Source organism: Barbus barbus (genome assembly GCF_936440315.1).
Source record: "Barbus barbus genome assembly, chromosome: 14".
Taxonomy (NCBI): domain Eukaryota; kingdom Metazoa; phylum Chordata; class Actinopteri; order Cypriniformes; family Cyprinidae; genus Barbus; species Barbus barbus.
In genome coordinates, this window is record NC_136742.1 from 23,629,832 (window position 1) to 23,653,709 (window position 23,878).

Here is a 23,878-nt window from a genome sequence, read left to right on the forward strand (position 1 = left end):
GCCTCCATCATCCTTTGAAGTCCACAGAAATCTTGATGAAACATGCTCATGAAAAAGCGAATTCAGGGCTTCAAAGTGGTGATTTAACTGAACTTAATCCAACAGACATTAACATTACATTGCTGCACTATCTTTGTTTGATTCTGCAGTGCGAGAGTTGGTTCATATTCTCACCATCACGCAACTCATAATCTATGAGTGCACGTGTTCTTCCATGGGGTGGAAGGCGTTTTGTGGATGTCATTTTCCCACTAAATCTAATTGTACACTAGGGCTGCAAAACAATTAAATCGCGATTAATCGATTCAAATAAAAGTTTGTTTGCATACTATGTTTGTGTGTACTGTCTATATTTATTATGTATACATGAATATACACATGTATCTTTTTTTATATGTAAACACATTTATACTTTATATAATACTTTATATATATAAATCTAACATATTTTTCCTTAATTATACATGTATGTGTATGTATTTATATATACACATAATACATATACACAGTACACACACACATAGTATGTAAAAAAAAATAAATAAATAAATAAAATAAAATAAAAAAAAAACCTTTAAAATAGATTAATTGCGATTAATCGATTTGCAGCCCTATTTTACACCTAAATAATTAAATTTGAGTAAATATCACAGTTCTGTTGGTATTTGGGGAAAACAAATAAGCGCCCATGAAACAACTAAATAACTTACCACACCTTTAAATGATGAATTAGCATCAGAACCCAAAGGCTTTTTGTTGGCTAGCTGATTAAAACTATTATAAACATCAACCCCTATTTGTACGGTTTACCGCAGCCAGTGTCTGCAACTTTGGTTTTTACCTTCTCTGCACCTCCAGATCCTCTGGTGATGGGCCATTCTGCACCTGAGGGGTCTGTCTTGGCATTGGGGGGCCTGTGGAAAAAGGGAAAAATCTGGAATGAGCATCAGTTTGAAACTTGGAAAGAACTTTGAAATCTGATCAATAATGTAAAGTACGCTGGACAAGCCCCAAAAGAGAAACCGAAGATCAGGTTTTAGAGAGAGAGAGAAACATGGGCCGCTGGCTGCAAGACACATTGATCAGGTGCGTTGGACAGCAAGAGTTAATTAGGACATTATATATCAGGGACAGGGGAAAAGATTATCTGTTAAAGGAACCGTCAGCAGCAGTTCAAATCACTGTGCATAAAAAAAAAAAAAGAAGCGCTAAGCACCAAAACTGTCAGTGCCAGGGTGAATTACTTCACATATGTCACTATACCTAAACAAATGTCATATTATAGCATTTTTGAATGAAGGACAGAACTTTGTTAGAAATGGAAGCATATGCATAACTGTAACAAACATTATTATAAACTAAAATAAAAATATACATTGAAGGAAGAAGGTTGGCTGATGACCTCATGCTGAAAATATATCACACAGATGGAAACCCAAGCCTTGATAGTGTCTTATTTTACAGCATAGTTTGACTATAGAGGCTTTGCTGATTTTGCCAGGCTGAATTTGAGAGCAGAGGAAGGTTGAGGTCTGTATGAAAGCTTAGCATGAACACAGGACAAGTCTCTGCCGTGACACACTTGACTAATCGATCAATACAGCATTGTGCAGGTGAGAGAGGTCTGTTTACCCTCTCTGTAACTCATTACCAGACTACATATGCCCTCTGCCATTTCCTGTTTATTTGCTACACACAGCAGGGCACTGCAAAAACAAGAGCTTTTTTATCCTTGCACCTGTTTGACTTGTTTCTTTCCTGCAGTTTCATCATTTTAGAGGGGGAAGGTAGTCTAAATACCAACAAATAGACAAACTATTGACAACACAGCAAAAGGTCTGGTCCACATCGCTGATATGATCTGCTCAACAAAAGGCCGATAATGTTTTGAATGGATTATGCCAAAAAAATAAAATCTATGCAAGCTAAAATAACAAAACATAATATTTCACATAACACCATAAAAACAAAAACTAAAAATATATATAAAAAACAACAACATAACATTTAACATAAAATATAAAACAAGATAAAGCCTAAAAAAAAAAAAAAAAAAAAAAAAAACTAAAATAAAACATAACATTTCACAAAAAAACAACAACAAAGTAAAAAATAAACAAAAATGATATAAAATATAACATTTAACATAACATAAAACCTAAAAAACAAAAAACAAACAACAACAAAAACAATATAAAACCTGAGGAACAACAAAACAAAACAACAATTAAGAAAACATTAAACAACATCTGTCCTGGGATAACAAGTAGCATCTTTTTTACATCACCATGAAAGTTGCAGCAAAGTTGATCATGGCATGCAATGCGCACCAAGTAGCAAAGCTAAACTTTAACCAGAAACAAATGGCTTGCAGAACACATTAATTGGATTAAACAAGTCTGAATGCAGAATTCTCCCAACAGCACAAGACTCCATGAAAAAATATGACATTAGAGCTGAGCCATCTGGACAAGCCAAGCAGTAATTAACTCATCTGTCAAATCTAATCTAACATTACAGTTCTGTGCCCCCCTTTAAGAAAACCAACCATTCGTGATTGTCCATGTTTGTGTAACCCACTCTACAAATTCTCTTCTCAAATGTTCTTTGTCTTTAACATATAAAACACACCTACGCTAGCCTTAATGTGTATGTAAGGCCCTGTTATATAAGCAGGCACCCTCAGTTTCTCTTCCTTCCTTGAACAGAAACAAACATACGATGAGCTAATCGCAAATTATCAAAGCTATTCGGATGATATCTAAAGAGTCAGCAAATATAGTCTCTCCAGAGACCAAGGTCAAGTTATACAAATATTAACTTGATTTGTTTTTATGGCCACATTATAGAGATTTTTGAGTGCAATGACTGCAATTTGAAACTCTGACACAAAGGCAAGCATACTTAGCCCATTTAACCCCGGCCAATCTGAACAGCACTTTAAAGGCTGGCTCTGGTCCAAAAGCACTCAGTGTCAGCTTTAATATGGACTGATCCTCCTTCAAGCCAGTTTGGTAATGTACTGCCATTAGATCACACACAGATAGCATAACCTACTAATTGACTTTGCACAAATAAAATAAAATAAAATAAAATAAAAAGGAATACAAAAATTATTTATAATTATAAAATAAAATAGAAATAATAAACATGGTGCATCGTTAGAAGCATAATTAAATTAGCATATTTTATTAGTTTAATATAATATATTACAAATAATAATTAAATTATAAAAATACCAGTGCATTATTATATGCATAATTTGTTTCTTAGTGTACTTGCACCAAATTAGCTTGCTCAATTCACACACAAATAAACAATTATTCAAACAACACAAAAAAATAATAATATAATAGAAAATGATATAATAAAATGACAAAAAAATTTAAAATAAAATAAAATAGTGAAACCAGAGATCACACTAAAATATCAGCTCCGTTTAAGTTTATACTTAATGGCTTGTTTACGGATCAACAGAAAGCTAAAGAGTCAGAATAACACCTACATGAGAGGAGGGAACCACCGAGCCTCTTCTGACAGCAGATGTATTGTAGAAGTCCATCCTGGTCTTTAGGTACACTTGTAACAAGTGCACTAGAACTATTCGCATCAGCTCCTAAACTGCCATCAATGACTCCATGAGATCTCAAAGAGAGCAGCATGTTGTTCTGGCTATTCTCAAGTAAACACTGCTGTAGGAAAAAAAAAAAAAAAGACTGGACCAATGGGCTGGCAGTCAGACGTTAGACGCTCTGACACAACGTTCACTGAGCAGGATGTGGTCTACTTATTGCACTTTCCGGACCTGATCAATTATTCATGCCTGGATGGGCGAAAGGTAAAGCGGTCAATGTTACAACCACATCACAACTATTACGATCAGGTGAGTGGAGGAAAACAGGGGGGTTTAACCATTTCGAGGCAAGGACAACAAGATACAGATGAGAATCTAAAATCTGGAGATCTACTACGAAGGGCAAATTTGACATATACACTTCAGAGAAAAAAAATATATATGTATACTATTTTCCTCAGGGAGGAACAAGGAAGTTTCTCTAAGCACTGACAGTGAGAGCTTGGCCACAGGACGAAGTAATGGGCTTGAAATCAAGTTATCGAATGGATGATGTCACCAACAACTAATAGCCATGAATACACCGGACAGCTTTAATTTCACAGTTGAATCATCTTGCACACCATCAAAATTCACACCAAATTCACACCAAAAGTCTGCTGGGGTAGATTTGTAGCAATAGCCAAAAACACATTGTATGGGTCAAAATTATCGATTTTTCATTTATGCCAAAAATTTTTAGGATATTAAAGCTGCAGTCCGTAACTTTCTTTGGTTAAAAATTATCCAAAATCAATATTTGAGCAAGTACATAACCAGCCAGTGTTCAAAACGATCACCTTACTTTAGCCCAATTCACAACGGTTAGCTTATAATAATGTTTTCTAATTTGAATGGTACGGGTAGGTTTTCGCGGGAAAATCGAGCATGGCACTGCGTCATTTCGTCACGTCTGTAAACATAGACGTTTTCCCGGCTACTAGGCTATCGCACGTGAGGATCCTGCAGGTGGCGGCTCACTTACAGCCTTTTCTCACAGCAGCTAGAATAAATTACATTTATCATTTTGATGGCAGATTGTTTATGAAACACGTGTGAATGAAATTAAATTATATTCCAGTTTTAAACGTGCTTCTGATTAGAGATAGCCAGGGATTACACCAGATTTGTATTCTAAAGACAACCAGTTCGAAGGGAGCATAGTTTGCCATTCGAATGGCATGACAATTATTGTCCGATTCTAACAAACCATACATCATTGGAAAGTTTATTTATTCAGCTTTCAGATGATGTATAAATTTGACCCTTATGACTGGTGTTATGGTCACATATAATACTACTGTAAATTTGACCATATATTAATACACAAAACAATACTGGATCTCATTTAATTTATGTTCCTAACTCAAAATATTTGAAATGGTATACCAAGAAATGTTTAGTTATCACTGTATAGTTTTTAAAATATGTGTGTTTATTTTTTATTTTATTTTACTTCTGTGGAACAACAAAAGATATTAGATTTTGGTCGATACAATGAAAGTCAATGGGCGCAAAACTGGCTTGACATTTACTGTGTGGACCAAAAAAAATTTATCTAAATATTTTGAGATATCAATCTGTTCTACAGAAGAAATAAAGTCAAAGATTTGGAATGACATGAGGCTTAGTAAACTATAGCCAAATGCTAATTTTTGTGTGAAACGTAACAAATAGCCACATAAAACCTCAGAATGAATGCATAAATGCTCTAATCAGCTGCAACACGGTAAGTAAAAGAAACACAAATTAGGTGATCAACAAATGTCCCATCATGGTCATGGTTGGTCTGGAAAACTAATTTTCTAGCAATAGTGGAGTAGCTCAATTACATTAAAGTGATTGTTCAAATTGTGTTCAAATTGTCCACCGGTTCTTGAAAGACCATTTTTGTCTCCTCGATGTTTTACAACAACATTTGGGAAGAACAAACATCATTTGACACAGAGCCTCATTACCACACCTTGATGCTGTCACCTTGTAAATACAACACACAAATCCCCTTATCACTCATATGTGTCGCACAACACTGGCCCAAGCCCTCCAATTAATTTCACAGTTGTGGTTCCACAAATGGGAAAATTACAGTCAAGTGCTGCATAATTTGAAGATGAGGAAGCAAATGATTTGTCCTCTAGCTCTAAACAGATTCTGATTGGATTCTGAGCAAGTCTGTGAACCAGTTAAATGGGACGTTATTAAAGCAAGATTATGCGAGTCAAAAGAAAATGTTGCGTGTCTGCCTCGGTGGTAGAAAGGTGAACGAATCAATGGAGACTCTTGGTCTGTTTTAGCAGGCATCCTAGGATTAGGATATAATGAAAATCATTAGCATCACTGTTTTGATGAGTCTCGTTATTTAGGGCTCAAAGACAGAAAATCTGGAAAGAAATGGGACTGGGACCTAAAAATAGTAGAAGTTACCGGGTTCTACTTACTATAACTTGCTCAGAATAGTTTGTCCATCTAGTTACACAGTGATAACCTCCAATGTAAAAAAAATAAAAATAAAAAATCTAAAAAGTAAAAAAAATAAAATGGTAACTAGGAATACTACTGGCCCTATAGTTCAACTGCCTCATGTACAAGGTGTTGATGTTTTCAGTGTTCGACATTACCCCAGAGATACTAAATAGCATCAACTGATCCCGCTTCAGCCCTGGGGTGGGTAAACAACTGCAGTGGCAGGAAAGAGCTGCAAAACCATTGGGTGGTGGTGGGGGGGTTGATGCAGTGTTGCCTAATAAAAGAAGCTCTGCTAGGAAACAGTTCTGCCATTTGTAGTCCAAATGAAAGAAAATCCGACCACTGAACACGTGCAGGGTGTAAACAATCTTTTTTAGCACTTCTGAAATAAGCTGGCAAGACTGCTTTTATCTAAAGACATCCTGTCTAACTGTAGTCCATACAATGTGTTATCTTTTGAGATAACCGATGTCTTTTGAAGCTATTGTCAAACTAGATTCATTGCATTGTGTAGACCGTCACAAACACGTCACTTACGTTTCTGACAGAAAGCTGAAATGACATTGGGAAACCGTATTATCTTGGAAAGGCAAATAAATTGAAAAAAATAAAAACCTACAGGATAAGCAAGATTGGGAATGTGAGAATGGCTGCAAAATGAGTGAAAAGACTGACTCAGCACAGAGAGCTAAAACAAGCACACATTTCACTGAGAAAAAGAGAGCAGCTCTTGGATCGTTATGAACAATCTGTTTGAGACATTTAATGAGATAAACTTCGAGATAAACTTGGCATGGCTGTGCTGTTAAAACCCAGGAAAGGAACGTGGACTGGTTAAGTGATTTGATTGGACAAAATCTGTCAGCTGTCACAATTAACACACCTTGACCAGTATTTTGGTTTGACGTTTAACAGATTCAAATCTAGAACTGAGTTTGTCATACTTGGTTTGATGAAACTTACAAACTGCCATGGGCTCAAAGCTGAAGCAATGCTGTGCTAAAAAAAGGAACTGACTGTTTTCAATAGGTTTCTAGAAACCTTTCCAGAGCTTTTCCCAGTGATCACATGTGCAACTAAATTGAAAAATCTGTAATAAACAGATTGTTGTGCTAATACTATATACTGTATACTGAATAATGCGCGTCAAGTCTTTACTTCCTGTGACAGGCAACCCAAACCTTTAACAATAAACAAGACCGAAATAGACGGCGACTCTTATTTTGAAATGCTTATGCTTTACTATTGCCAGCTGCTCATTCAAAAAGACAAAGGAGATAAAATATTCACTCTTACAACCATCTAGAACATATTACAATACAAATACAAAGCAAACATTGTCACTATTCATCAACAGTTGATTATAAGCAATATTGTGCGATTTTCACTGAATATGAACTGCTACCATGTTTTTACTTAAAAACATGCAGTGCTCATATTTATTTAATTTGAAGTTTAATAATGGCATTGGGGTATATTGCGATTCCTGCTTTTCCATGCCCAAATGTATGTCCTCTTATGATAATTAAGACGTTTGTTATACCAAGATATTTATGACTTATGACCTTAGATATATATAAAAAAAACTTTCTAGACTTAAGGACCCACTGAAATACATTTTACAGTTCACACACACATTATTTTAAGTTACAAATATGAGTGAGATGCTCGCACTGAAGCCCTGTAATCCTGCCACGAAACTAATTCTATTGGCTGAGCCGCTGCTGTTTTGACAGGCTGCTTGGGATTTTCAAACTTTTTTATTTTTTTTTTTTTTTTTACTTGTTTTGGTAGTAAATCTATTATTATCTATGGTGCACTTCAAATCAAGCACAATGCCTTTAAATTGTGTAACAAATAGAAGATTTTTTCTTCATGGTAAACAAACATCGTATCACATGCTTTCATTTCATTGGTGCTCAGACAGATGATACTTTTTTTTCTAGGACAGAATCTGATAACCAGGCTTAAGCATATCAAATACTGATCCAGATTTTTACAAAAGGTCAGATTTTAAAAAGGTTGTTACATCTTAATATTCTATCGGTTATATTCTGCTTTATTCATAGCCATTTTACTACATACCACAAGCATATCAGTTTATTTGAACCCAGCAGTGACCATTTAGTCCTGGAAATAGAGATGTACCATCCCAAAGTACCTGCTTGCCCCTGCTGAGAGTCTCTCATGGTTAAAGCCCCATCCCTCCCCATCAAACTCACTCCTCAAGATGATCTCAGTTCGGCTGATCTTCAGCGGGAAGCGGTACACTCTGGGGGCTGGCATGATGGACAGGTGCCTGCAGGCCTGCCTTTCTGCTCTGATGCTCTGAACCCGGTCCAAGTCCCACTGGGAGAGTTGAGGTAGCGATATTGAGCTCTACTCTTGTATACCTGAGTCAGATTCTCATTCAAAAAAAAACAAAAAAAAAAAAACTAAAGAATGAAACTGCATAACTAAGAACAGAACTCAAAACGAAACTAATTCCACAGCAACAAAGCCAACCTGAGTCCTGGAAGATCCCAAGAAGTGACAAGCCAAGCTCTGCAACTATTTAGAAAGCTGGAGAGGAGAAACCTTCTGCAACGAGGACTATTAAGAGTCTGGGGCAAGAGAATGATCTCATCGATAAAAAGTGTTCTGGGCTGCCAACGTCATCTCTCCCACCTTGGCTGTTGGAGCAATTTGGTGGTCATGTGGTGTCACTAGTCAGAAAACAAGCACATACCAGACACGGGTTCAAGCCCACCCCTTTCAAACCATATTTAGGCTTCACGACCAGAAAAACAAACTCTTTTTGGCTCAGGAATGTTCTGTCCTTCTATTTCCTCTCAGAGGTACCATGTCTCAAAAGATAAACACCTGGTACCATGTCTCAAAAGACAAACACCTGTCCTGCCAAACTGTGAAGTCTCAAAGCAGGATGACCTTCATTTAGACCTCTAGACGCAGACGCAGCAGGCTCCTGGGGGTCTAGGGTGGGACGGGGTGAAAAGCCTGCTTTGTTCTGACATGGATGAGCTCATGCAATCCCACATATTTCACGACTGTCAACAGGTCGTCACAAGACAGTATTTATACACTGAAAGGTGGCACAGAAACCTTAACTCATGACCTTCTTAATTCCAGGCAAGATGTTATACGGAAGCTAGTGAAAGATACCTAAAATTAGAGCTCCATTTTATCGTAATATGATCAGTCTAATTAGTTATAACAGTTGCCAGGTAAAGTTTCTGAAAATCCAAAAAAAAATATAAGTATACAAGGTTGTTTTTCTGTGCTACTACTTTTCTTACTAGACTGCTAGTCCACCCTTCCATTTAAGAAAGTGATGAAATGAAGGTCAGGGCACATTAGCCATGTGACAGCTAAGGTATCCGGACGTCTCAAGAACAGATTTTTCCCATTTTAGGTAAAAGGATGTGGAAGACTCTGGGTATCAAACATCTAAGAGGGAATTTGGGGCTTAAGAATCTGCACAGAAAAATAATAAAATAAAGCATACTTTATCTTGTATTTTGTATTATAATGTATATTAAGTATTTTTGTATTAAGTATATCTAAACAATTACAACTGATAAATACACATTAAAAGCAAAGCTGTGTAACAAAATTTCAATGCAATTGATTTAGAATAAGTATTTTGTCTTGTGACTGGCATATTTTAAAATAATCAAAAAAAGAACACACTTATATTCAAAGATATCCTCTGAAAACAAGCCTTATGATACTATTAATTATACATATCACACTGTTTCACTCATCAGGCAAATTCAACTTGTTTTTATATCTTGTTTACATATGGAAAGAGAAAATACTCAATCAATTTTTTTAATTGATTGGTATCAGTCAATATTAAAATTTTAATTGTGCATTCCCAATTCAACCCGTTTTTACATTTAGATCACCTTTTCCTTCATCTAACACAAGGTTAAGCTTGATCTTTAAAAATGCCAGTAATACTGTTAAATGTTTTTTTTTTTTCATTCAGACAAACAAAATGAACAGTCATAACATGAACATAGGAACCAAAGAATTATTATCTGTGCATCTCAATTGTGAAAGAAAATTTCAACAACAGTCTACTTTGTCAAGGTGATTATTTAGGTAGAAGACAAGGTATTTTTCCCCACTGAGATTTCACGGTGTGAGAAATCACACGGCTTCAGCTAAGCCAGGGTACTGGAGGAGCTTAACCAACAGTAACTAAATTACAAACTGCTATTGTCCCATCAGCACTACAAAAAAGTTCACATCCTAGTCCTAAACCACAAACACCTGGCTGTCTGTGCCAGTGAGCAATCACACATTTGTTCACACATTCCTAGCGGTCACGTCAAGGTGGGAGATAAACAAAAAAAAAAACTAAAGTAAAGAAAGAGTAAAGTTTACAATAATTAAACTCCAATAACCCATGGGAAAGATAAAAGGTCACATTTCACATGTAAACTCTGCAGGCGGATTGTCTGGTTTGGACGGTTTGATTTCTCAATGACAAACATGTTCATACATTACCTCACCAATACATCAATCAGCACATCCATCACACCTCCATGCATATATAGTCCATGTTGCCAAGAGCTCTAGGGCCATCTGCCTTGCAACAGAGATCCTCAGTCATGCTGGCAACAGCATTTATATAAAAACTCACCAAATCTCCCACAGTCCATGGCTCCAGTGTCAAGGTAACATCATCCTGGCATGTGACTCTGTTGCACATTACACTCGACTAAAATTAGCAGACACATTCTAGGGGTTTGTAAAAAAATAACTTTTGATTCCCCTGTACTCCTCAGCAAACTCTCACATGTCACTTTGAGGGCCGGATGACACATGCGGCACTTAAAACCAAACAAAATATATAAATGAATGTCTTCAAAGGGGATCGCCATTAGCTGAACTTGCTTTTACAACAGGATGACGCACAAAAATAATGTACAAAAGGGTCACAAACATTCCTATTAGGCCATGTAAACATACTACTCGATGTGATGCTCCAAAAATACAAACACAGCAACTAATAGTCTTAAAAAAGGGATGACTACATTGTTATTCCACCTGAGTCTGTGTATAGACACAGTGTAGAAGACAGTGGATCGCATTCTGGGATTGAGGCATGTCGTATTAGACAGGTATTAGCCTACCTGAGGTCATGAATATGCTAAGAAAACACCAACTGGCATGATTTGGTAACACGTCTGCCTAGAAACACTGAAATTCACTGTACAATCAACAAGGGGCGTATTTTACTTTTAAGATTTTTTTTTTCCCCAATCTGAATATGCCAAGACAGTTAATAAATAATGCCAAAGAGCCAAGAGCTAAATTGTTTAAAACAAATCAATTATTGTTGTTTTTTTTGCCCACCAGTGCTTTAATTTTCTAAATTGCTTGGCTGGTGGTTTTTAAGAGTTATGCAAATATGCGTAAAAAACAGTCGAGAAGGATTTTAAGGTAAAAAAATGCATAAATACCATTATTGGACAAACGTGAATGAATCTCAAAGCCCTTAAACATGTACCAAAGATTAATTGCATCTTGACTTCAGAGCTTCAGTAAAAGAGCTAATACAAGCACACGCTACAAATAAGTTCAATTAGAGATCTGGACACAGACTGCAGTTGGTTAGATTGCTCTAAAGCCCGGTACACACCAAGCCGACAGGCAGCCGTCGGGCAGTTTTTTTTTTTTTTTAAGTTTTCTCAGTGTGTTCCGTGACGTCGGCTGAAGTTGGTCCTCGTCGGCTTTTTTTCAGCCGGTTCGACATGTTGAATCGGCATCGGAGCTCGTCGGTCAGTCGGGCCATCTGATCATTCTGATTGGCTGTTCAGCTGGTGAACCAGTGCACGAGAAAAGCTCAGAATGGACGCGCTACTTGCCCGTTGTGTGTTGAGCGTCGGCTTGGTGCATCAGGGCAACTTTGGACCCAGACGCTACCGACGTGAGCAGACCCCGCAGTCTGCTTTCGTTGCCACTAGTTCGTCGGCGTCGGCTTGGTGTGTACCGACAGGGCTTAATAGAACTCATTTAGCTGTACACAGCTTAATATTGACAATGTGAATTAACGGAGAGCCAATTACTCTTTCCTGCTTTGGCTCAGTCACATGGGATCCTACTGCTGGCTGATTAGTGCAGTTTAACACACTCCCAAAAATCACTGTCTCCATGCCAGGAACCTACAGGCATTAGGAAATTCAGCAGAGCAGTGCTGCAATAGCACACAGACCAGTGCAGGTGAGTAACGCTACTAATGTAACCGGTATGTGTCACATTACACAGTAGCTCAGCACATTCCACAAAAGTGCAGCTTTTCTAGCTGTTTTTTTCTAAAATGACAGCTTTTTCTAAATAACTGTTTACCTCGTCTCATTTCACACTTTTAACCCTGGCAAACATTTCTGATAATCAAACATTCTGTCTGAAAATTACACCTTGCTTGTTTGTTTAAATGAAGCTGATCAAAAAGGGGGAAAAAATCATTTCCAGTCACGACTGAGAAAGCTAATTACATGTGTATGTATATATATTCAGCAAGATAAATGATATATGCTTAATTTCATGATAAGTGTGATTAAAAATTGTAATCTATTGACAGCCCTAATATACACAGTATATACACACACACACATACACATGCATATATATATATTTTAGGGCTGTCAATAGATTACAATTTTTAAATCACACTTATGAAATTAAGCATATATCATTCATCTTGCTGAATACGTTAATTTTGTCATTATTTACTATATCCAGCAAAATAAACCAAAACATTGAAGGGTGATTCTCTCAAAACTGTATTTTCTGCAAGCTTATTTTAAGATAAATTTAGATATCTTTTAAAAAAAAAAAAGGACACTTGGGAGACTCCAAAAGGACACCAAAGAACCAAAGCCTTTTTTTCTCATGTTTCTCATATATATATATATATATATATATATATATATATATATATATATATATGGGTCATTGACGTATAAGAATTTTCAACAGGCAAATTTTAAAATACAAAAAATAATATATTTTGTAGTTGTTCAAACATTAAGAAGGTTGTGTACACAAATTCATATAAAATTGAAATGTTTTTAGTGTTTTTTCATCTAGATGAATCAGGCGTAGCCTTAGATGTCATGTGGTGCGACCATGGTTTATATTAAAATTAATTAATTTCCTTAACATGCTTAACTTTTTTTTTTTTTTTTTTTTTTAAGATGTTATCAGTAATTGAAGTGTTTAGAAAAAGTATTTTTGTACATAATGATCTCATTTTTGTTCTATAATTTCAGAGTTGCCTTCTTAATTGTAGTTAGCAGACTTATTTTTTCTGTAAATTGCATAAAACTGAAAGAATATTTTTAAAATACCATTCACTTAAGCATACTATAGCAGTGATTCATATTTCTGCCACAAATTAGATAATTTATTTTTAATTTAATACAGTTATTGCTGTTATTGGTCGCACCACATGAGTGGTCGCTCCAAATGACACAAATACCTTACATAATTAAAAATCTATTTAAAGAAAACGTTTGAAAAGCTCAGCATATGGCATTAACTGCAGTCATTTTGTCAATCATATTGTCAGTGTCTTCTTTGCTCCGTGATGTATTTTTCACTACATGAGAACATGATGTGTGGCATAAAAGTGCCATTGTTTGTCTGACGTAGCAACAGTAACTAAGGGCGGGTCTTTGCTTACAGCAGAAAATTACATCTGGAGTTTGTGCTTGACTGAAGGGTCAGAATTAACATGCTGCCTATGGTGAGCGTTTATTTTACTTTGCTTGGCAGTGGAATCTGGTAAAATAATTAAAATAGTTATTAATAAATATATAATAATTTACCAATAAATGCATAATTACCAAAATAAAATTAGATGCCTGAAATTCCTATTTTTTGCCTTTTTTCTCATGTTGTACAAAGATTACAGACAAACTCAAAATGACCCAAACTACATAAAAATCTATTCCAAATCAAAGTATTTTGAGTATATAAACCATTAACTGAATATAAGTCTGGGACATATCTATAATGGAAAACACACTGCAGTGGTCGCACCACATGATATTTGGTCACACCACATGATATTTTCAAATTCAGTCAAAATTTACAAGCACAGAATTAGCCACCTAAACAAAACAAGCTAGCTTCCCGTGAAAGGTCACTATGAAATTTATAATAAAGATAAATGCTTGTAGAAATAACTTAATATTCATAGTTTTTTTGAGGTCATACATGATATCCAAATGTGGTAACTACATACCAGCCATTAAAAAGGTTATTTTTTTTCCAAATTTGAAAGAGTTACAAACCTGTTTGATGCTTCTATGGGTCCTTGGCAAATTGTTATATAATGCAACGTCCTATCTTTGAATGGATTTCAACATAAAAGTACCAAAATGGTAGTTTCTTGATGGTCGCACCACATGATATTTCATAAAATGGAGATTATCAGACAAAGTTTGTTTGAATATTATGATGGGGATATAAATACACTTTGGAAAACATGCCAAATAGTGCAGAAAATTAATCTGACTAAATTTAGGGTAATTTCAAAGATGTTTACAAAACAACAGTTATGGCCGGACGGTCGCACCACATGATGTTTTGACACTTTGAATAACAGAAAAATGACAAATAACTACTGTTTTTTTTTTTATTAAAGTTGCCATATATTAGGGTACTTCTAATATATGGCATCTTTATGCATTTAAACCATAGACTGTAAAAAAAAAAAATGGACGTAGTGTCCGTGACGTCACTCGTAGGTTTCTGAAGAGCATTTTTGAAGCCTAAAGTGGGCGGAGCCGACCGTCGCCATCTTGGCAGCGCGTCACTCCCGGATAATCAAAAATGGGCAAAAAGGCGGGCGTGGGAGAAGCTGAGCTGAAACCACGCCCGTCTATAGTGACAGCAGTGCTGCAGTGCAAAGACAAATCATCATAACTTCGTTTTTGGTCAAAAATTAGTTATTGATCATTTTGGGACAATAATGACCTCCTTTATCATGTGTTTACGTATCATGGAGAACAGCCCCAGAGAAACCAAGGCAGAACACAGTATAACATCAGTTACTGCTCTTTGATTTTGTTTTTGAATGCTCAAAGTAAGTTATGGTGCTCTGCATTTGTTTGCATTCTTTCGTCAATACTGTGCCCGCCTGGAGTTATATGGTATTCTGCCTTTGTTTTACTGTCCATTAAAGTCTACCGTGTTTAAATTACGGTGTGACTTGTGTACTTTTATACATCTGTCGGCACTTCATTAGACAAACAAATTAGATACAGTAGATCGCAATCTAACAAACTGCTCCATTATAACAAAGCACTGTAAGCAATAACGACTAGATAACTTGGCAACAATAATTAATCTTAAATAATCTTTAATGTGTTTTTTTTTTATAATGCAGATTATTCACTCAGAGCCAGCTGTCAGTCTGGGGCTGGACACTTCTGTCCGTGAGGACTCAAATGCAGTGACAGCATATCACACATAAAATCAATAACTGTTCGCAATTAAATCCGTTTCCTTCCTTTTCTTGTCGATAAAATCCACTGCAATGCACCCACGGAGATGTTTAATTCACAATCATTCAGAGCATTATCCCTGCTGGCGTTCACATCAATCCAAAAGTCGTTCTCATAGGTTAAGCTATTTTAATTCAGTTCGATGTAAAAACAATAGGCTAAGTATGTCTTGCATCCTTTAATGTTAGCGAACGTTGCAAATAAATTGGTTGCAAAACGGTATCCACTCACTTTTAGCTTTTTATCTGGTTGTTAGTCAGAAAAAAAAATTGAATCACATTACTAGATGTTATAGCCTAGCCAGTGATCACTAGATTTTATACAGATGTTACTATAATGATTCTGTAAATAGTGATCAGCACCCTATATAATGTGGAAGTTACTGCCTTTTGCCTTGGTGTGACGTCTCACTTTTTGCAGACAGTGCAAAAGCAGAGTACAATATCAAGCTACTGTCTATGGGGTCTGAGAGTGAGACTAAAATGAAAATCTCACAGTAAACAGCAATTTACATCATTCATTTAATGCTTTTTGGATTGCAACAGTCAGAGGACTTGGACTGCAAGGCTATCCGCACATCAGCAAAGTATGCATTATTAACATTGCTTTGCATAATTAACTGCCGTGCTATCAAGTAATTAATAGACAGTAATAAGGCCACAGAGTCTGAAGCTTCCTGTGGTGATAACAGGAGCCCAGAGCTGTGACAAGATAACTTTCCATAGCGAGATAAGAGAGACAAAGAACTGAAGGTCATGGAAAACGGCAACAGTCGCCATTTCTGCATTGCTTGAATAAATATTATTTCACAAAATGCCTTTTCTTCCTTCTCAGATACAAAAAGAGAACTGAACTGTGGAAAATACAGCAAGCTCTAATTATGGTACTTTTTGCACAAACAAAATTTACTGGGGTGGTAAAATTTGAGGATGGACAGTATGTTTACATTATATGGAGTCCTTTAAGGGACATGGTGGTGGAAAAAATTCTGGATGGGAGGAAAAAATTTCCTCTCTGTTGCAAAGATAATTGCATTCCCTCGCAAAGATATTATCGATCTCTTGCAGAACCAGTTGAGTTCAGACAAACTCTTCTTGTTTACTTGTAGTGGTTCATTCAGCTACATAGTTTTATTTTGAACTTGGACTCAAGTATAAAAATAATGTGGCTTAACGTAATAAAACAGTGACACTGGAGGCCCAAATGTGGTATTAATAAATACTATTAATACTAATAACAATTTTAATATTAATAACCTTAATAATATTACTATTAATAAAGCAGAATAGCCATGAGCGCAACGCACTAATGCACGTTAAGCTTTTTGTCCCCCATAGAAAACAGCTACAGAAAACACTTAAGGCAGGCTAATGGACGAAGATGGTAAAATAAAAAGACAGAATCTGGTACATAGTTTATTAATAATATATATTACGCACAGAAAAGCAGACACGCCCAGAATATGAATGGAATACGTTAAGTTTCACATGTTTTCTCCCCTGTAGAAACACTTTATAAACTCTTAATGTGGCTTAATGGATTACCGCATTGTTTGCCTGTACATAGTATACATTTTAAATACAATTGAAAATTTGGCCTTTTTATAATCACTGTCGTCTTATATTAAGGCACGTAAATCGCGGTTTTGCTATGGGGAAGATCAAATAAAATAAAACTATGAAACGCTACATTGTGGATGTATGAAGCTGTATGAACCACTGCACAGTGTTGGGCAAGCTACTTGGAAAATGTAGTGAGCTAAGCTAACAGTTACTCTTCATTAAATGAAGCTTTCTCTACACTAAAGCTACAGGCCTGGGAAATGTAGCAAGCTAAGCTACAGCAACATGGCAAAAGTAGTTTACTACATCTAAGCTATTTAAAAAATCATTTTTATATTGAACCAACATCATACCAAGTCAATGCTCTCTCAGTGATCAATAAAACTGCCAGTCATGCAGATATATTGGCATAATATTTCAGGTTAATTGTTTATTCAACAACTGTTCCAAACCAATCATGTACAGGGCCAGATTTACCTTATATTGTGACATAAGCAAAATAAATGTTTGCTGAAGGCCGGAAACCTCCTATTGGTAGTTGGTATAGTGGCTTTATTATATACAGATACATTTATACAAAGGGTAACACTTAACTGTAAGGTTCAATAATTAACTAGTGTAGTTAACATGAACTAAGAATGAACAATACTTATGCAGCATTTATCTTAATGTTAATTTCAACATTTACTAATGCATTATTAAAATCAAAAGTTGTGTTTGTTAACATTAGTTAATGTACTGAGAACTAATGTGAACTACCAATGAACAACTGTATTTTCCTTAACTAACATTAACAAAGATTAATAAATAGGTGTAATAAATTGTCCATTGTTCACTCATGTTATATAATGAAATCTTATTGCATTGTGTTACCATATAAATGTATAGGCCTACAGATAGGCTACGTTTATTTGCATCGGTGCATGTGTCATTATATTAAAATCAAGTTCAAATATGAAGTTTTTGACCAGCATGCTTTTTTTTTTTCGTCATTATATCGCCACATCAGAGGCAGTACGTGCATCGCATTTGCATTTTCATTTTACGTTATTTGGCCAAAATATCATATTATAAAATATTCAGAGCTTCGCACAAGGTATTTGGCTGTGACTCAACAACAAAATGATATAAGACACTCTTCTTCTCTGCTCCTTATAAACAAAAAAACTTTATCGTGTATAAATATATAGTGTTTCTTTAGTAAAGAAAACGCTGTACTTATTCAATCAACAGTTCTTTATTTATCTTTAGACAGCAAACGAGCTGAGATGCTCTAAACTGCGCGCCGCACTTCATTCACGAGAGAGGAGGGAGGAATAATGAGGTTTGACTGACAGTTTGAGGAGCCAATGGCGTTACGAGCTTTAGTGGCTGTGGCGTCACTTTTACTGATCCAGGATCAGTGATCTGTAGCAGTTATATTTCTGATTTGAGTTTGAGTTTCAGAAATGCTTTTGTTGACGCTACCGCGCTACTTGATCAAAAAACGAGCTTCGCTACTGAAAATCTATTTGATTCAGAAAGCAGCGACGCTACCACCACGCTACTGAGAAATGTAGTTAAACTAGTAGCTTCACTACTTGTAGCGATGCTACTACCCAACACTGCCACTGCAAGCTGTAAAGTAAACAGGAAGTGTTTGATCGAACTCAACTGATTTTGCAAATATCTTTGCGAGAACACAAAAGTTTTGCAAGGAAACTCTCTTTGCGAGAGAATGCAAAGTTTCTTGAGGGAATGCAAAAAAATTTGAAAAATATTTTTCCCCTCCAACCCGAATTTTTCCCCCAATTTGTTTATGAATTGTTAAGTGTAAACTTCAACTTTATCTTCATTGACTGAAATAAAGCTGAAAAAAGCCAACAACTGAAATAAGTTGAAGTACTAAAATTACCAAAACTGAAATAAAAAATAATAAAAAAAACAACAAAAAATAAAATAAACAAAATTAATAAAAAAATAAAATGAAAATTAGATAAAAAAATCTAAAATAAATAATCTTTATACAGTTATACATCATTTTAAACTATCGCCGCTCAGAATTCAGTCATAGTCTCACAAACTCTGCCAAAAATCTAACTTTCACATTCATATTTATTCTATACATCACTAAAACACCATTTTCCTATAATGAAAGCCTGACTGAATAGAATCCAACTTGCTGCAATGGATACAAACAATCCTTTCAAAAGCTTTCTTGCCTCAAACACACGGTGTGGGGTTAACAGAATGACCTTACTATTGTGATACACAGTAGAAAAGAGAGCTGCTCAATATGCAACAGTTCAGGACTCACGGATCAGCCATATCTCAAAGAGACAAGCAGAGCCCGGTCCACAAAACAAAGCATCATCTGTTTCTAATAGGGAAAACAACCTCAGCAATGAACTGCCCTGACACACTGAGAACATTGAGATCAGTGTGGAGAATGACCCCCCGCTGTGACCGTGCCAGGGTCTCAGACAGCAGAGGAAAAAAGGCAGAAAGCGACACGTGTATGTACACATGCACACGTAACCACTGCAGACAAATGGATTTCATGCAGACTGTTATACACTCCTCCTAAACCCAATCAGAGCAATCAGAGTTAACCCAGACTCTCACTCTCATAAACAACATGCATACCAAACAAAACCCCTGTGAGCGGGCCCCGTTTGCTAAATTACAATTAATTGAGCACAATAGGCTGCGTCTGGCTCCAAATGTGACCTCACTAACTGAGCAGAGAACCGAACACAATTACGTTCTGCAGAGCTCACTAGCACTAAACAAAAACAGTGAAAGACCATTTACTAATTAGACTGTTTTTAACAGATTTAAATAATGTCTAACATGGAATAAAAGCAAGTGCAGCATCAGCGATCTTACAGTAAAGCAACAAACCATGTCCGTTACAGTGTTTTTACCAGGGACATGGGCTGAGGTTACTGTGGTACAAAATCAATGATGCACATCCTGAAACTTTTCAAATGGTGGTCATTTTAATATGATAACCAATCATTTTGAAATAACAGTAATGACAAAACTACTATAATAACAATAATAAAAATAACACTAACATTCCTAGAAACTATTAAAATGGTTAAGCAAATAATAATAATAATAATTGCATTTTTATTTTTTAATTAACACATTTTGATTTATTTGAACACGATTCAACCAAGAATCCTTATAATGACAATAATACTTTTTTTTGATATTATTATTATTATTTATTAGTGCTGTCAACGATTAATTGTGATTAAATCGCATCCAAAATAAAAGTTTTTATTTACATAATATATCTGTGAGTACTGTGTATATTTGTTATGTATATAAATACACACAGAGTATATATTTTGAAAATATTTACATGCATTTGCATGTATGCGTTTATATTCCTATAGTTTATATTATATTTATAAATATATTTAATATATAAACGTAACATTTTTCTTATGTATACATGCATGGGTGTGTTTTTATATATACATAAATATACACAGTACACACATACACTGTAAATAAAAACTTTTATTTTGGATGCGATTAATCACGATTAATCGTTTGACAGTACTATTATTTATGTATTTGTTTAATCATTTTAATGGTTTAGAAATGTGGCACTTTTTATTTAATTTAATTTTAATAAACTTATTTTACAGCATTGAAGATGATTCAACCTAAAATTTCTAAAACTGTAACTATTCATTTTTTAATACACTGCAAGGAGGATGATTCTGCAGAATTTCCTAAAGTACTTCCAATAAGATTCTTCAGAAGAATCCTGAGTATCACTATTGGAATGCTACATAAAAGTGCGGTAGAACCCAGTTCACACAATTCACACGTCATTAAGCTTTGCACGCTGGTGTAAAAACAGGATTCTCACCTGCATCCTGAGAGTTCAGCACCTCCAGGGCATGCATCATGGCACTGGCAAATACATTGGCATCCTCTTTGCTGCCAAAGTTAAGGCCATACACCTGCCGTGCATCTCGCCACTGGTGAAATGTTTGTGTGGCCTGGTTGTATTTCAGCCCCTTGGGAATGGCACAGTTTATTACCACCTGTTGACAGAAGAGAACAGCATATATTCAAATCAATGCTTGAAAATCATATAATTTGAAATGCAAGCCCTAACTAAACTAAGAACAGCTCAGAAGACTTTAAAGCACTACATACTGTATCCTCATACAACCTAAGTGTTGTAGTAGTCCATACAACTCCACATGATCTCAGGGGAACAATGTGACATTGCATACAAATTGCTGCAGCTTTCACGTGAAGCATTAAAACAAATGTTTTTAAGCATATTAAAACCTCATCTGTCCTGAAGAAAATAAAACTCATGGTTAGTATGGGCAACATACTCCATTTTTGCATGTGCATAGCCACTTTTTTCCTTGTGAGATCAAACTGAAGGTTTCAAAAGTTTCAAGTAAAAATTTGACTAAACCACCTCTCTACACAAAGGAGAAACATCTGCATTACTAAAAGATGACAGATAATGCTGCATTTCAGAGACAAAGACTTGCTCCCTAAAAGATTCACAAGGACGAACTAGAGATTTAAAAAAAAAAAAAAAAAAAATGCTGCTTGCAGCACCTCTATTCTTGTAGATAACAAAAAAGTAAATTCATTTCTTCAGAACTTGCACAAAGTTTCCTGAGGCCATCCTGGCACAAGAAAGGTTTTACAGCAATAATACTACTTGGTTAATAGGGTAATCGCATATGGGTGGGAGATAGGCCCCTATTAGACATCAAACACTTGACTGGCTCCCTAAACTCTCCCAACAACATGTCCTCAACAGGGTGAATCATTCTTGAGCTTCTGTGGTAACTGGCTGTTTTCCCAGTCATTTCAATTTCTCATCCTTTGACATCAACGTAATTACCATGAGAAGTGCAACTAATTAGCGAGCTTTATAAAAGGAACTGTGAACTGTAAGCCATCCTGTTCACTCGCAAGTGAAGAAAACTTCTCAGTTTTCTCAACACATTAATGAAATTGAGCAGCAAGAATTAAGACTGGGGCATGGTCCTATATAAGCAACTTTTCTATTGTTTTAGCCCTGCAAGCCTTTAAGCGGTAGTTACTTCTACTAAATATAGTGTTTGTGTGTGTATATGCCAGTAAATCCTTTGCAGTGAATGGGTGCCATCAGAATGAGAATATAAACAGCTGATAAAAAAAATCACAATAATCCACTTAACTCCAGTCAAACAAGTAACATCTTGTGAAGTGAAAAATTGCATGTTTGTAATAAACAAATCCACCGATAAGACATTTTTAACTAAAAACCATTGCTTCTGGCTGAAATACAAGTCCTCTATTTCCATAATATTGCAACTCTCAATCTGATGGCACCCATCTATCTATCTATCTATCTATCTATCTATCTATCTATCTATCTATCTATCTATCTATCTATCTATCTATCTATCTATCTATCCATCTGCACTCCAACCATTTACACAGACAATATACAAGCAATCATTACTAGCTCATCTTACTATAGAGTGTTGTTATTGTATGTCTAATAAATGACTAGGCTAGTTACTGGCACACTTGCAAGTATAGAGCTAAAGACATTAGTCAGTTATATATAGATGCCAAGGCTAAACATAAAAAGGTTTGTTGATATTTTTGTGCAGCACTTCGGCGCTTTACTCATTTCGGTCACTAAACTGTCATGAATGGCTCATCAACAGATGCCATTAATAATTAATGAACGGCGCAATCATCACAGTGATATCAAAGGATGGAGAATATCAGATTACTTAAAGTAACCTGGACTAAAATGGCCTAGGTACTCTCAGAAGCAGAAATAGGCTTTCCACGAAACACTGAATAGCCATAAAAAAAGCAATGAGTCATGTACAGCATCACCTCCCCCTCAGCATTTCTGCCATTTGTGTAGCAGGGCGCAACAACCACGGTCAGTGCTGAATAAAGGTTACCTTTAAGTGCACATTACCTTGCACTTTACTAAAAGTGTAGAAACATGTCCTCACCTAAACAATGGAAGAGAAAAAGGTTTCTTTAACGGTTCATTTCTTCACAGGATATGAACAGATAAAGAAAGAACCAGGCCAGACACTAATTAAATACATATGCAATATACAGCCTGAAGTGAATTACGTGACGCGAAACACTAAATTTAGCACACAAAAGTGAGTTTCTATGCTTCTGAACAGAAAAGCAAAAACTCTTTCCAAAAAGGTTTTTTAAACATGCCTTGTTTGCCATTGGTTGAATAAACCGATAACTCTGCTTGAAACTCACATTACTGGTTGGACCTTTGTTGCTATGCCAAGCTGTTCGAGATGCAAAATCAGAGCAATGTTCACCCAAATATAAAAATTCTGAAAATATACTCACCCTCACACCATCCAAGATGTAGATAAGTTTGTTCTTTAAAACAGATTTGGAGAAATTAGACATCACACCACTTGTTAACCAAAGGATCATATCTGCAGTGAATGGGTACCGTCAGAATGAGAGTCATTGGTTGCAATATTAAAAGCAATATTATGCATAGAGGACTTGTATTTCAGCTAGAAGGAATGGCTTTTAGTTAAAAACATCTTATGGATGGATTTGTTTAATACAAGCATGCAGTTTTTCACTTCACAAGATTATAACTGATGGACTGGATTCATGTGGATTACATGTGGATTATTGTGATGTTTTTAATCAGCTGTTTGGACTCTCATTGGCTACGT

The 23,878-nt window shown here is 35.7% G+C and overlaps 1 pseudogene across 1 annotated transcript in view; it reads right to left on the bottom strand.

Moving 5' to 3' along the window:
* The window catches only part of LOC306880685 (protein enabled homolog), a 78,920-nt pseudogene that overhangs the window by 30,104 nt on the left and 24,938 nt on the right, over positions 1 to 23,878 (bottom strand). Inside the window, exons 3-4 of the transcript in view lie at positions 21,040 to 21,217; positions 842 to 914 (exon numbers count right to left, since the gene is read on the bottom strand). The product of the transcript in view is annotated as a protein enabled homolog (transcript). The remainder of the gene's footprint in view (positions 1 to 841; positions 915 to 21,039; positions 21,218 to 23,878) is intronic.